Genomic DNA, 16,639 nt, shown 5'->3' with positions numbered 1-16,639 from the left:
GGGAATCATAGGCCACAGCATAAATTCAGTGGGATGGTGTGATGGGGTATACCTAGCCTTTTGAGGCACCCTGCTGGAGGCCCCCTGGTCCTACCATGCCCCACCCCAGGAAAGGAGCAGTGAAGGTGGGTCCTCCAAGCCTGCCTAGAGAGGCTGCAAAGAAACAACCAATCAGAGCCTATCAGGTAAAAGGAGCTGTAGGATATGAGCTAGTCAGTTCCTGTCTGGGACCAGAGGAGTAAGAAAGGGTGTTCCTTACTGGTCATAGGAGCTTGAGTGAGAACAAGATGGTTTCTGGGGGCATTTGCATTCAATGAGCAGGAAGAGGGTGTGATACTGCACCCCATATTTGTCATAGTACAGTAAAACCTTTGTTATCCAGCATGTTGGGAGAATGGGGGGGGCGGGGGGGTTGTGCCAGTTAGTCAAACTCTGGTTAACTAAGAATTATACATACCAATGGAGGGAGGGAGTTTGGGTGTGGGAGGGGGCTCTTGGCAGAGGGTTGGGGCATGGGAGAGGTTTGGGGTGCCAGATCTGGGCGGTGCTCACCTCGGGCTGCTCCCTGCAAGCGGGGACATGTCCCTCGTCTCCTAGGTCGAGGTGCAGCCAGGCTGCTCGGCCTGCTGCCTCCGCCCGTAGGCACCATCCTTGCAGCTCCCCTTGGCTGTGGTTCCTGGCCAATGGGAGCTGTGCAGCCAGTGGGCGGGGCAAGGTGAGGCGGGGCAGCGCATGGAGCCTCTGTGGCTGTTCTTCCACCTAGAAGCAGCAGGGATACTCGTTTCTAGAACTTTCCGGTTGGTAAAGTGCCAGATAACATGGCTTTTACTGTAATATTATGATACAATTATGGCATTTTGTACAAGATAAGTCATGTGAGGTGTCATTGGAAAAGTTATGATTTTCTGAATATGATTATCCTATTTTTACGCATGTATCATTTTTGTATCTTAAGTTATGAATATTGACTTGGGATCTGTATTTCAAATAGGCTTACTCTGGAGAACACCGACAGCCAGCCTTTCAGGTACAACAGTGAAGAAGCCAGACAATGCTGATCAGCAAAGACAATGGACCCTGGAAGAACCTTCCTCTGAACGTTCCAGACAGCCTGTAAGTAATAGCTGCTATGACTCAGTAAGGTAGGCAAGGGCATGTAACCGGACCACATGACTCTGAACTCCATCTTGGGATGTCAGAGGGCTCAGTGGTACCCCAGTTCCAGGTGGCACCCTGGGGCGAACCTATCACAGAGAGTCGAGAACTTCAGCCCTGAGGTAAGAGTGAGTAGAAAGGGACTATGTGGGAAAAGGCCCAGAGAACAGAAGCAATGAACTGGAGGAAGCAGTATAGGGTTGCTGTTTATATGGTCCTGGGTTGGGGCCTGGAGTAGTGGGTGGGCCTGAGTTCCCCCACTGGCTACTAGCAAAGTCCCCCTAAACCCCCTGAAGATCTGCCTAGCAAAGTTAGCAACCTACTGGGGGTGCCAGGAGCAGGAAAAAGATTGCACTACCACACCCAGCTGCTAGGAGGCACTCAGGAGGTGAGTGCACCCATCACAGATGGTAACTGGGCAACTGTACTGCAGGAACTGTTTCATCTTCTGAACAGGCACCAGGGTTGCCGTGGTAACTTGCCAGTACTTAGTCTACTGGAATGAAAACTATTACAAGAAGAACCTTGTTCTGCAATATTATATATGGTTAAAAGTCCATTTACCTCATACAATGGTGAACATTGAATTTATTGGATAAATGGGGATTCTTGGTGCAAATGATGATATAACCCAAATTCATATGGTGAAGGTATGGGCTAAATTAAGTTTTGCTGTATTCCAAGTCTTCACCACTCATTTTTAAGGTACTTGCATTGAACTTACTAAGCTTCCTGAATCTAAATCCATCCTGCACTGTCAGACATCACTTATGGCACAAACAAGGCTCTACTATGCCTGTCTGTCCTGAGCCGCTCTTTGCAAGTCCTCTGTGGTGGTAAGTCCCATAAATTTCCCCTCTTTGAGTAGTGTCTGACAGAGGGATTCTTTTAGGTGGTCCCTTTTACATGTTCCTCCAGCTGCCCAATGGCAGGCTTGCCATGGTAGATGCTGTGGCTTCATTCTTGGCACATGTTCCAAATATTTCCATCTTCTTTCCTGGGTAACTTTATAAAGGGTTGTTGAACTCTCAGAATTTTGGATTGGACTAAGCTTTTGATGAACCATAATTTAGAGGCAGTTTTTGAAATAGTGATGTTTAATACATTAAGAGCTTTGCTGGTCTAGGTCTGTGATCCACTGACCATAACTCATCAATGAATTATATGATCCATAGTAATCTACTCACCTAAGAGGCCAATGAGTAGAAGAATTAATGAAGCACTACAACCTGACTACTGCTACAGATCTAAGTACAAATGTCCTCTCCCATCCCACAGAGATCATCATGGTTTCTGGATGACTGGTGATGGGAAGAAAAAAAAAAAAAAGGAAGGAAGATAACTCAAGAATCGGTGGTGGGAAAATGGAGGCTAATCCAGACAGCTTTAGCCATAAGGAATTTCTGCAAATCTATGCCAGTGCCATGAATGAAACAAATAGCCTGCATCTCCTTTGTCAGAGAGCAACACAGATACACCTGACAGATATTTTCCTGACTGTAAATTGCTTTGTTAAACCCAGATTGGCTCTGCTTAAACCCAAAACTGGACATCTCTTCTCTGGAGGAACTATCTTATTTACCATTTCCAGGGTGGCTTCATGGGCCATCGGGAACAACAAAGAACCATCAAAGCCTCTTTTGATTAAACAAAACTATCACCCACTATGAAGCGCTCAGCGATCCAACCTGTGCTTCTCTCATCACTCCTTGCTAGTGGCCTCACAAGCCACCACCCAGTGTCTAACTTGCACTTTCAAAGCAAGTGAATTGTTTTATACTAGCTCCTCAGTCTCCAGTGCCATTGTTAGTGACCGATATACCCAGGGTATACCGATATACCCTGGAGTCGTAATACCTATACGACTCCAGGGCATTGTAGGGGACAGTACTTATTGCCTTACACAAGTGAAGCACATTCATACTCATCCTGCTGGACTTATCTCCAGATAGTGATGCCAATGTCCACCAAATACCATGGTCATTCCTCCAAGTGGCTGCAGGGGCAAATGGGAATGTGCTGAAATAGTTCAGATCTTTCCTCTCAGACTGAACCCAGAAAGGCATTATAAACAACTATTCCTCCAACTCTAGAAGCCTCCCCTGCTGAGTTCCATATGGCTCAGTCCTCTTGCCTCATATTATTCAACATCTATGTGAAGCTTGTGGGAGAGCAGGAGAAAGCATTATGCAGACAAGACAGCTCTACCTCTCATTTTACATCAAAATCGAATAGCAGCATTTCCCAGAATTCTCTCTGGCTAGATAAAAGCAACACTTAGATTAAAAAAATCTAGCTAAAATTGTTTCTGTCATGTGATGAGCGTGAAGAACCATAGCTTTCTCCTAACTCTGAACAAGGAATTTCATTAGAATAAGGAAAACATAACTATGCCTAACAGGGGATGAGGTTTTCAAGGCAGTACAAGACATTTAGAAACAGCAGCCTCTCTATTATTTAAGCTCATTACGTTGGGGGTCATCTTTGAATCCTCCCTCTTGCCCCACACATCCATGCTGTATCCATATCCTGCTGTATCTATAGCATCTCTTCAGATGAGACCTTTTCTTTGGTTTCACACTGCCAGAACTCTCACCCAGGCCCGCATCATCTCATAGCTTGATTGATTTAACCTTCACTTCTCTGGTTTTCCCCAGTGCTGAGACCATTCCCCTCAAACACAGAATGTAGCTGCTCATATCATCCTCCTTTCCCATGGCTTTGAAGTTATCAGCCTCCTTTCTGAATTCTTCCACTGGCTACCCATATTTCACTGCCTCAAGTTTAAATAATCTTGCCTTCTCTCTGATCACCTTACCCCCACATTTCAGCCATTCTATTAGCGGTATGTCTGTGTCTCCAAATGTGCTTGCTTTTCATGCTGCCCCTTACATGTGGAACTCTCACCCCCAGTACCATCTCCTCCTTCAAATCCCTCCTCAAGCCCCACTTCCGCTGTGATTTCTACAGGGAGCCAGGGAACTAACTCAAGGCAAATAATCCCAAGCAGAGAAAAGAACCTTTAAAATGATTCAGAGTCATCAAGCTGTGCATGTAGTTAGCCTGTGTAACTGTGTGTGATATCTGATGATTGTTACCCTTATTCTCTTCTCTATTGTGTTTGGTTTTTTTTCGTTTTTTTTTTTTTTTTTTTACAAACTCACTTGGTGCATATGGTCTTTAATTACATTGTAAGCTCTTTGGAGCAGGAACTGTGGTATTTTTATGTACTTATACAGCGCCCAGAAAAATGGGGCCCTGATCTGGATTGGGCCTTTGAGCACTACCTCAATATAAATAATGGATGGTCATTATAAATGTGAACAATTCTTGTATATTTCCAGCAAGAATACAGGATACATTCTGCTTGCAGGTTGGTGCTAGGAAAGGATCAGAAGGATGTCTTGGTTCTTCTTTCTGTGTATGTTGTTAGTAAGGGCTGGGCAATGAAACAAAATACATTCATAACTCCCTAGAAAGAAACAATCCCCAATCATATGGCTGGTCAAAAGTGTTATTGGAAATAACTTAATTAATCGAAGGAATTAATTTAAATATTGAAGCCACTAGTGATTTATCACTAGGTTTGTGTTCTCATAAGTTCTTTTATTATTACTCTTTGTAGTGGTTACAGTATGATGGGACCAGTATAGGCAATCTTGTTTTAAATGACGGACAGTTTCTCTTCTGCTTCTCTCTTCCTCATTGAAAACACAAAGTGATGATGGTTGAGTTCTGATCATGGTTCCATGGTTCAACGCCTTTCCTGAATTTATTGTTAAACTCTCAAGTAGTAGTAATGAGCAGAAAGCAGTGGAGTTATACTATATAATGAGATGATGTTGAACATACCATTATATTTCCAATTGGTAATCAGTACAATGTGCCCCAAATTAACTTACTTTCTCTACCACTTTGACTGGTGGTTTATTATTAATTAGTAGTAGTAGTAATACTTTAGAAATTACATTTACAGTGTGGGGAGGCAATGTGTCCAATGGCTAAGTCACTGCACTGGGACTCAGGAGTCTTGGGTTTTCTTAAAAGCTCTGCCACTGACTTCCTGTGTGACCTTGGGTATGTCACTTCACCATTTGCTGCTTCTGTTTCCCTTATCATTTGTCTTGCCTAGTGAAGTAGTAAGAGAGAGTCCCTGCCTCCCAAAACTTACAATGTGTTTGTGCAGCTCCCAGCACAATGGAACCCTGATCTCCCAGCGGCCCTAGGCATTGCTGTAATACAAACAATACATAATACACATGAATCTTCCTACACTTTTCATTGAAATGCAAAGCATTTAGTTGCAGACTTCAAGGTAAACAGAAGTGTGTGATAATTAGATCTGTTACATTTTCCTGGCATTATCATTTTCTGTAACAATCTAAGATGACTTTTTTCCCCTCTTTCATAAGAAATACTATAGGTATTATGCAGTATGTGTAAAATTACCAGTTCTGTGGCTCAGTGTAGGATATAATGTACATTTAAAAAAACAAACAAACAGCCACCTGCATTGCATTGAATAGTATGATTAGGCAATGTGTGCCAGGGATGAGGGTTAGTATTGTGCTATGAAAAGCCTCAGGAGACAAAGACAAGTAAGAAGACAATCTGATCTATCTTTCATACATTGTTTTTCTTCAGGAGTAATATTGATGGTTCAGTGGCAGTCTCTATCATGGTTATTATAGTCCCTGCTGATTGTCATTAACATGTTAGCTACAAAAGAGACTAACAGAGTTGCTTGTAAGCCGTGGTGCAGAATATGTTTTATGTGCCAGACTATGTTGCTAAACCAATTTTCTAAATGTCATTCGATTAACACTACTCACAGTGGGTCTTGTTGATAAATTGTATAGTCAATTGCTTAACCACAATTTGGTGTATTATGAAATATGCTCAAGAGACCAAATAACCAATGTCAGTCTGGATTATTCATAGGGTACAGGAAGACAAGGTTCTATATGGTAGCAGTCTCCAAAGAATAGTCCCGTGCAGCGATGTTACAGTCACCTTATGTGGAAGATGTGCTCCACATTTCAGCTGGTATTATTTATGATACTTTACAAGTTACACATTTCTTTACGTGTCACTAAAATACAACCCATCAGTTTATTCCAGTTCCCTAACTTGTTGTTCTCTTCCAACCTTATCTTTGTTTTGGGGACATTAGTATTCCAGGTGCTGATCTGTGAAGGTACTTCCGTGGCTTGTACTATGACAGAGAATGAAAGTGTCTTGATTTTTGACAAGTTTCCTATCTGCCTGTGCCAAATGCTTGCTTCAGCAAATGCATGGTGTTATGGGATACTTAGCATCGGCAAACAGGATTATGGAATAGGCTAATTTAGGCTATATCACTGTTACAATATTTGTACTTAGTATGCATTAAGTACCAATAACATTAATATGCATATGGTGAGGATAAGACACATTAATAATATGATGTATATGTATATGCTAGCCAGCATATATTAGTGAACGGTCTAAATCTGATGTTAAAGTGCAAGCAAAACTTCAGGGAGAGTTGCATGGGTCTATCCCAGAGTAGGACTAACCCCAAGAGCTTAGTTCAGTTTGGTTTTTTGAGCTGCCCTTTGCAGAAAGTCTTCCTACCAGGACTGCAGTGATGGAAGGCTCCTGCAATTCCTGCTTCACTGGGAGGGTCCAGAACTTGCTGTAATTGTCCCTACAGTTGGTGCAGGACAGGCAGGAGAAAGAATGTAAGTTTTTTGAATACAAAATACAAACCAGAGGCAGATCAAGGTCTCCTGTGGCCCTGGGCTGGAGCAAGTGGAAGGGGCCCTGGCACTGGAACCAAGGCCCTGCCCCATCCTTTCCGCTCGTGGCCCTGTCCCTTTCTGCCCGTGGCCCCATCCTGTTCCACCCTTTTTCCGCTTGTGGCCCCGCCCTTGTTCTGCTCCTTCCCCTGTGGCCCTGCCCCCTGCTTGCTCCTTTCTGCCCCTCCCCACCACTGCAGCCCCAAGACCAGAGAAGCTCTGTGCCCCTGCCATGGTCCCAGGGCCATGGCGGGGAGCGAGAGTTCCTCCAGCCCTGGGGCTGCAGCGGGGGGAGCTTTTTCCAGGGGCCCCTAAATTGGCTGAGGCCCCAGGGATGTATAATCCATCACTTATACAAACAATACAATGTCTAGCTTATAAATAAATGCATATTGTATCAATACATCTGCAACTCCCAAGTATGTCCTCCAAAGATCTGTACTGAGACCAGTGCTGTTCAACATTTATTAATGATCTGGAAAGGGGAGTGAACAGTGAAGTGGCAAAGCTTGCAGATGATACAAAATTATTCAAGATAGTTATGTCCAAAGCTGACTGCAGAAGAACAGGGAGATCTCAGAAAACTGGGTGACTAGGCAACAAAATGGCAGATGAAATTAAATGTTGATAAAAGCAAAGTAATGCACATTGGAAAGATAATCCCAACTACACATATGTAATAAGTAGTAACACCCAATTTAGAACCCATCAAGAAAGAGATCTTGGAGACACAGTGGATAGTTCTCTGAAAACTTCAGTGCAGTGCACAGTAACGGTCAAAAAGGCAAACAATGTTAGGAACTATTAGGAAAGGAATAGAAAATAAGACAGAAAATGCCATAATGCCACTATATAAATCCATAATACACCCACACCTTGATACTGTGTCCAGTTCCTGTTGCCTCATCTCCAAAAGGATATAGTGGAACTGGAAAAGGTTCAGAGAAGGGCAACAAAGATGATCAAGTGTGTGGAATAGCTTCCATACAAGGAGAAACTAAAAGATTAGGACTGCTCAGTTTAGAAAAAGTCAACTAAAGGGGGATATGATAGAGGTCTATAAAACATCATAGTGGAGAAAGTGAGTAGAGAAGTGGTGTTTACCCCTTTCCCACAATACAAATACCAGGGGTCACCTGGTGAAATTAATAGACAGTGGATTTAAGACTAAAAAGAGGAAGTACATTTTCACATAGCGCACAATTAGCCTGTGGAACTCATACTTTTGACCATCACAATATCCCATGACAATAACTGGTTCCAGAAAGAATTAGAGAAGTTCATGGAGGATAGGCCCATCAATGGCTTTTAGCCAGGATGGACAGGGCTGTAACCCCATGTCTGGGGTAACCCTAAACCTCTGACTGCCAGAAAGCTGGAGAAAGTGGTGTATTACTCCAACTGCCCTGTTCTGTACCCTCTCTCTAAAGCTCTGGTACAGGCTACTGTCAGACAGAATACTGGGTTAGATGCACCATTTGTCTGACCTGCTGTGACGGTTCTTATGTTCTAACTGTATCTCTATGTCTAGTTCATGTATATAAGCTTTTTCACCATTGGTCACCTGTTATTGTAATGTGAGGTTTATTTAGTGAATTTGCTGCCTGAATGCTAAGCATTTATTTTTATGCCTGTGATATCAGACAGTCTGGAATGTCATGGGTTTATTTAACACTCAACTTCCATTCATGAGTCTTGAAAGTGACTGTACAACACAGACTTAAGCATAATTGTGTTTTTGTCAGTTATACAACGCATTTTGCAAAAACATCTCAGGAAGTAATCCTCAAGGTTATTTCTACACTGCAAAGCAGTTAATTATTTCAGTACCAACTATATTAAATGTGGGGAACCTTCTCACCCACTAATCCCAAATGGAACCATGTTTCTGTCCATGGATTGCTGCTGGTCTACAGAACACAGACTAATGGTTTGCAGAGAGCTGGCTGGTCACATGGTGCTGGTTGCTTCTCCTTGTTTCCAACTGGGAACAACAGAAGAGAGGAGCAGTGATAAAATGAGCCAAAAATAGACAGTGTGATTAACTTTTCAAAACACTCAAGTCAATTAAATATATAATTCCTTCTTTATATGATGTTTTCCACACAAGTGATTGTTGCACCTGTAACAGCAATGTTATGCAATCTCTAAAGGGAGGGGAGGTGGTCCAAAAGTCAATCTCTCTGTTAACATGTGGTGCATGCTATGAAAAAGTTTGAGAAACACTGTCTAACAAAACACGCTGCAATGATATTAATTTACCTGATTGGTATATTTCCTCAAAGGTTCAGAAATGTTACATCTGCATTCTTCTGTCCATTGTACTTGTCACTGCTTAGACACCAGGTCCAAGTGGATGGAGGAGAGAAGAAATCAACTTGGAAAGTGTTTGTTTGTTTATGGTAAACTCATTCTTTGTCTTCATGTCCTGAACCTCTCTCATCTGGAATTTGTTAATAACATTAATGGTAATTATAGCTGGAATTTCTTATTCATAGAAGTTTACTATTTAGAAAAATGTACGCACAAACCTGTACTTGAGATACAGACAACTTTGCCAGTAGGTTGTTTAAGGAGAGTATAGAAGCTGTATTTTGTACTTTGATGAGCTATGTGCTCTGCTACAGTTTCTCAGAATTAGTTGTCTATTTGATTTAAGCATTTTAAAAGCGACTTTTGTTCTTCCTTCCACATTTACTGTATAACTGGTGTGAGAACCTTTTATTGGTTTATGAAACGCTTCTTAAAATGCAAGACAAATCCAGAATTCAAATATTCCAAGCGCCTTCTACATGCATTGCTCTGAAGTTACAATAGACTATGAAAGAATAACATTACCAGTAAAAATCTGTCCACTGTAAGAGGCTGATTTCTCCATATTGGCTCAAGCAACGAGTGAGGATGGTGAGTTGGGATGCTTAAAAGCACCTACCTCTTATTGGGTACTGAATGCCAATGGAAAACTCCATTAATATATCTGAGGATCAAATGGAGCACATAAAAAGCTACTTGAAGTGAGATTAAATACTAACAAACTTCCTTTTCTATCTTGGTGGGCCAGATACAGTAGGTGTTTTGATAGGTCTACCTGGAAGATTTTTGTTGCTGTTCTTTAGCAAGGTCTACTTAGAGATACATTCAATTGTCACTTCTACAGAAACAGATTTTAATAACATTCACTTTGCATGTTCAAAACTTTACATACATTAACTAGTGAATCCTCACCATGCTCCTGACTGCAAGCTATATATATTCTCATTCTTTTTATGGGAAAAACGGAGGCAGAGAGTTGAAGTGTGACCTTCTGAAGGCCAGAGAAGGGAGTTCACATCAGAACTGTGATGAGGACTTCCTGAATCCCAGTTCTGTGCTCATATCTCTAGACCAGTGCTACTCAAAGTGGTGGTCCGCGGATCGGTGCCGGTCCGCGAGCCATCGGATGCTGGTCTGCGCGCACATTGGGAAAAAAATTGCTGGGGTCCCCCACATCAGATAGCTTGAGAAGCACTGCCCTAGACTACACTGATTCTGTTTGATAGGATTCATTGTAAAACTAAGACTGCGTGCATAGCCTTCTGCAGCATAAAACCCCCACAGTAATAAATTATTTGCAGTTGCTATAGTTGACAGTTTCTCTTTTGAGAAACATTCTGTTTGGAATGATTTATGTACAAACAGGTTTGCCTGTGTGTATATATTATCTTTGTTATGTACTAGAGGTGTGGAAATCTCTGTGGTTTCACTTTACAGGGGTTTGCATGAAACTTTGGCTTCACTCCACCTGTGCTTGTGTATCCCTCTCTCCTGTCTCCAAGTTTTACATTGAGATTGAAAAGATCTAAAACCTAAAGGGAAACTCAGTCAAAGCCACCATTTTGTACTGATTTTGTCTGCAAAATTCCTGGTGTCTGATTTAGATGCAATGCACAAAATCAGTCTATGTTCATTTGAAAGATCTGTGACACTTAGCATTACTTTGGAAGCCTCTGGCTTAAATTTTGAGTTTGTAATCAAATGCCCTGAAAGACAAATGTTGGTGTTTCAGTGCAAACATTTTTCACAGCTCCACTATGTTCAGCACATTAGTATTATTGACTCTGCTCTGTGGGAGTGCAGAGTAAGAGTCCATAAAGAGTGGATTTCCATATATGCAAAAAACAGAAAAGGCTAAAGAATATTTAGGTAAGTTAGATGTATTCAAGTCCGCAGTGCCTGATGAAATGCATCCTAAGGTGCTTAAGGAACTGGCTGAACCATCCTCCATCAGTTCTTGAAGATAAAAGAAGTCCCACAGAAATGGAGAAGGCCAACATAGTACCTATTTTTAAAAAAGGGGAATAAAGAGGCTCCAGGGAATTATAGATCAGTCAGCCGAGCTTTGATACCTGGAAAGATACAGGTACAAATTATTAAACAATCAGCTTGTAGACACCTAGGGGATTATGGGGTTATAGGGAATAGTCAGTATGGATTTTTCAAAAACAAATCATACCAAACCAATCTAATTTCCTTTTTTGACAGGATTATTGGCCTAGTAGATGTGGGGGAAGCAGTAGACATGCTATACCTTGCTGTTTTTAGTAAGGCTTTTGACACAGTTCCACATGACAGTCTAATAAGTAAACTAGGAAAATGTGGTCTAGGTGAAATTACTATAAGGTTGGTGTACAACTAGTTGAAACACCATATTCAAAAAGTAGTTATCCAGTGAGTCCTGCAGGGGGCAGTCCTGAGTCCAGTACTATTCAATACTTTCATTAATGACTTGGATAATTGAGTAGAGAGTATACTTCTAAAATTTGCAGATGATATGAAGCTGGGAGGGATTTCAAGCACTTTGGAAGACAGGATTAGAATTCCAAACAATGTTGACAAATTAGAGAATTGGTCTGAAGTCAACAAAATGAAATTCAATAAAGTTAAGTGCAAAGTACTACATTTAGGAAGGAAAAATCAAATGCACCACTACAAAATGGGGAATAACTGGCTAGTGGCAGTACTGCTGAAAAGGATCTATGGCTTCTAGTGGATGACAAATTGAATATGAGCTGACAATATGATGCAGTTGCAAAAAAGGCTGTCATTCAGGGCTGTATTAATATGTGTCATATGTAAGATAGGGGATGTAATTGCCCTGCTCTACTCAGAACTGGTGAGACCTCAGATGCAGTACTGTGCCCAGTTCTGGGCATCACACTTTAGGGAAAATGTGGATAAAGTGGAGGGAGCCCAGTGCAGAGCAGCACAGAAAGATTTAGAAAATCGGACCTGTGGAGGAAAGGTTAAAAAAATACTGGTTTAGGTTTGAGAAAAGGAGACTGAGAGGGGTCCTGATAAATCTTCAAATATTTTAAAAGACCATTATAAAAAGGATGGTGATCAATCATTCTCCATGTCCACTGAAGGTAGGACTAGAAATAATGGGCTTAATCCACAGCAAGGGAGGTTTAGGTTAGATCAGGGGTCGGCAACCTTCAGCACGTGGCCGGGCTGGCTGCTGCTTCCCGCAGCTCCCATTGGCTACAAAGGGCAAACCATGGCCACTGGGAGCTGCGGGGGGGGGGGGGGGCGTGTCTGCGGACGGTCAATGTAAACAAAATGTCTCACTGCCCACCAGTGGATTACTCTGATGGGCCGCGTGCCAAAGGTTGCCAACCCCTGAGTTAGGTACTAGGAAAAACTTTCCAACTGTACAGATTGTTAATCACTGGAATAGGCTTCCAAGGAAGATGTGTAATTTCCATCTCTGGAGATTTTAAAGAATAGGTTGGACAAACACTTTGTCAGGGATGATCTAGGTAGATTTGGTCCTGCCTCAGTGTGTGTGTGTTGGGGTGGGGAGGTGGGACTTTCAGATCTATGTTTTTATGATTTTACTTCCCCAGAATTAGCACATAGTAATTTCTCAGTGGTATCTTGAATACCCTAGCATGGATGAGTCTGGGATTTAATATGCTGTACTCTTAACCATCTGTAAAATGGATCAAATTTTATTTACAATAAATGTTCAGTAATTTTAGATCCCATTTGCAGACTTATCACCCTCGGTGCTTCCACTGGTGTGTAACACCTGAAGGCTTCTGCTTTTCCAATAATATCCCCAGCTTTCTGGATAACAATGTGCTTCTTTACAAGGCCAAACTATACTGCTTTAAACCTCAATTTCAATTTTTAACCCTTCCTTTTGATTAGTTGCAGTTTGAAAAGTCCCTTGTAAAACCTGGAAAAAATGTTTTCAGTTAAGTAGTTGTGAGGTGATGGTATCAATTTTTACTTCCATTCTCTTCTGTATAACTTTAGTTGCAGATAGGCCACTGCTCAATGAGATGAGCAGTGGTGCTGTGCACACTCTTCCACCATCATGATCTGTTCTCTGTACCAAACTGTCAGTACAGATCGGAGAAATAAAGCAGTATATTGTAGTTAGAAATGTGCTGCTTAGTCTAGGCCAGGCATAATCCAGGCCTGCACTCTGCCTACATCCATCAGGAGTGATTTTTATAGTGATAATCAGCAGTTCTCAAACTGTGGGTTGGGACCCCAAAGTGGGCTGTGACCCAATTTTAATGGGGTCGCCAGGGCTGGCATTAGACTTGCTAGGGCCCATCACCAAAGCTGAAGCCCAAGCCCCACTGCCTGGGGCTGAAGCCCGAACCCCACTGCCTGGGACTAAAGCCAAAGCCCCAGGGCGTTAGCACTGGGTGGTGGGGCTCAGGTTACAGGCCCCCTGCCTGGGGCTGAAGCCCTTTGGTTTCAGCCCCCCTGCTTGGGGCAGCAGGGCTCGGGCAGGCTCATGTCCCCCTGCCTGAGGTCGTGTAGTAATTTTTGTTGTCAGACGGAGGGTGTGGTGCAATTAAGTTTGAGAACCCCTGTGCGACATAAATACTCCAGGGGGCAGGAAAAGGATTCTGAAACCTCTGCAATCTGAAACAAATTTCTTTGCCTATTTTAGTTACTGCAACAGGTTGTTGTTGTCCCTGATGGTGGAGAGCCAGTTTGTCCTTCAGCAAAGGTTGAGGGAAAGGGAGGGGGGGCTTCCTTGCGGCATCTCTGAGAAATGTGAGCAACAGCAGCATCCTCGCCTCAGTTCTAAGTAGCTGTTTTTCCTTCTGTTTCAAGGCCTCCCAAAGAAGTGAGTAGCTTGCTTCCCATCTAGTCCAGCCCCTTTTCCCCACATTCATCCCAGCCACCTCCCCCCACCTTCCAGATCAGCATGAGGGAACAAAACAAGCCTCCCTCTGCAACACAAACTCACTCCATCTCCTTAATCCCTCCGCCCACTGGTTGCCCAGCCAACAGGCCAGACAAGCAGGTGATGCATTGACAGGGAGCAGATGGTCTCCCGCGGAGGTAAGCGGGGCCCAACAATGAAACCATATTGATCATATTGCTCCTTTTCTCTTCTTCAGCTTCAACTTTAGTCTTGAGTCTTTTCCACTACTAACCTGCTCCCCTGTGCCACTCTCAAACACTTATCATTATGGCTTCTCCTCCTCCCACCCACCCCAAGGGTAGTTCATGATGTGGGGGAGGTAGAGAGCTCAAACACTCTGACTTGCCCCCACTCCCCTGCAAGACCCTTTACAAAAAGGAGGAAGAAAGGGGACCGCACACTGTCTCTCCTCTACGGTTGCACGCCCATCCTTAACCCCCAGCACTGCCACTTCATCCAGCTCACCCCACACTCCTCCAACCACCTCCTCCTCCTCTTCAACCCTCTCTCCCTCAAATTCAGCACAAGTGCAGAGGAGAAAAGGAGGGCCCTGTATTCTGTCATCCCTTCAGCTGCTCCTGCCTATCCACAACCTGACCCAACAATCACACACATAAAAAATAGAAGACAGTCTGTTTTCCCCTTTGTCATGCTATTCAGAAACCCCAGGCTTCTCTTCCCCTTAGGCACACCCCGCCCTTCTCAACTTCCCTCTCCCGCTATTTCAGTACACACTGACATACCCGAACTTCCACAGCCTGTTCCCCTTTCTAAAGCCCTTCACCCTCATCTCCACACACCCTGCATCCCCACTCCCTCACCCCCCTTTACCAGCTGAACAGAAATGGGAGAAAGAGACTGAGGCACCTCAGAATTAGCTCCCCCAAAGCCCATCAAACACAGCTATATGTATGCCCAGGAGAGAGTGAGCATTCCACAGCCTGCCTCCCTCTCAGCTGTCCACTTGCATTCACACCTCACTCTCATCTCTCTCTCACACACATTAGAAAGGGCCAAGAGTCTGTAAGCCCCCCCCCCATCCACTTTCCTCAGACTTGGTGTTAAATGAGAGAGAAATCCATTGCCCTTCAGTCTGCACCCCCATTTCTTCCCTCCCATTTGCACTCTCCTTACCTTCAAAACAGAGGGTCACAAAAAGGGAACCCCCGGGCTGTCCCCCTCCATTCATTCTCACCCCTTCTCAAACACACACTCACAGAAACATGAGAAAGGAAGAAAGAAAGGGCCCCACAGGTCAAGTCTCTCCCTTTCCACAGCCCTCCCCATAACATACGCTGATAATAAGAACAAGAACCAGGGCCTTTCAGTCTGCAGCCCCCTCCCATCTCATTCATCAACCTCAGTCTAGCATTCACTGCTGTGTAGCAAATTGTGAAGATGCTAGCATTGAGGCATGAAAACTGTTAGCCACTATTCACAATTTTAATACTACCTTCATAGCTGTCACATAAATTCGTTGCCAAACTTGGGCTTATAATAGCAAGAGGGAACTTAAAAAGAAAGAATTCCTAAGGGCACAGTTTGCTACGGTATCTGTACTTGTTTGCAGATGGTTTTTGAAACCATAACTACAGTAACTCCATCCAATGTTTTCTAATGTAGCTGCCCTGTAGTTTAAAAAACAATCAACTCTTCCCTTTGCCCACTGCTTTTTTTTTTTTTTTACAGTAAATAGAAATGCCTATAAAGGCTCTCTTCTTTTTTCCCCCCCACTCCTTCCACCCCCCCACCCCCGCCTCACAACAAGGAGAGAGAGAGAGAGACAGACAGAGAGCAAAAAGAAAAGAAAAGAAAGAGGCTTGTGAATGAAGCCCAGACAATACAGGGTCACAAAGCTGTCACAACTAATGTCATAGTGACACTGCTGGGCAGGCTTACAGAGGACTTCTTGTTTCTTGATTTTTATGGTGATCGGTAGAACCCATGTAGCACTTTGCGAACAGGTTTAGGACAAGTGGCGAAGAAAAGACTCCTCACAATAAACTCTTTTCTGCTGCATTGGGAGCATTATGCCCACAAACACCTGGGGTTTACTAAGAGGGGGTTGCAATAGACTAAATATATAAATAAAGGAGCGGAGCTATTGTTTTTGAGTTACACCCCATGTACCAAGTGGGCACAATAGTTTTCCTTTAACTTGTCAGAGGCTATGGAGTCTAATAAAGCCTCAGAAATGCTATTTGATACAAATACCAACATTTAAGGAATGTTAAGGTTGGGGCAGAAAAAAAAGCAGACAAAGAAATAGAGAGTTCTGGCTTAAAGCCTGTGCCATTGTGTGAAGATGTTGCAGGCGATGAGTCTTTCTCATGCCTTCTGAGGCACGTTTCTAACACAACTTTGAGAATACAGAGGAGAGTAGAGGCAACGGGGCCAGATCCTCAGCAGATGTAAACCAGTGTAGCTCTGAAGTCAATGGAGCTAGGCTGATTTACACCAGTTAAGGATCTGGCCTAACAGTGCGTAACAT

This window comes from Lepidochelys kempii, chromosome 1 (genome assembly GCF_965140285.1).
Source record: "Lepidochelys kempii isolate rLepKem1 chromosome 1, rLepKem1.hap1, whole genome shotgun sequence".
In the NCBI taxonomy this organism is placed as follows: domain Eukaryota; kingdom Metazoa; phylum Chordata; order Testudines; family Cheloniidae; genus Lepidochelys; species Lepidochelys kempii.
This window is presented reverse-complemented; position numbering follows the sequence as displayed.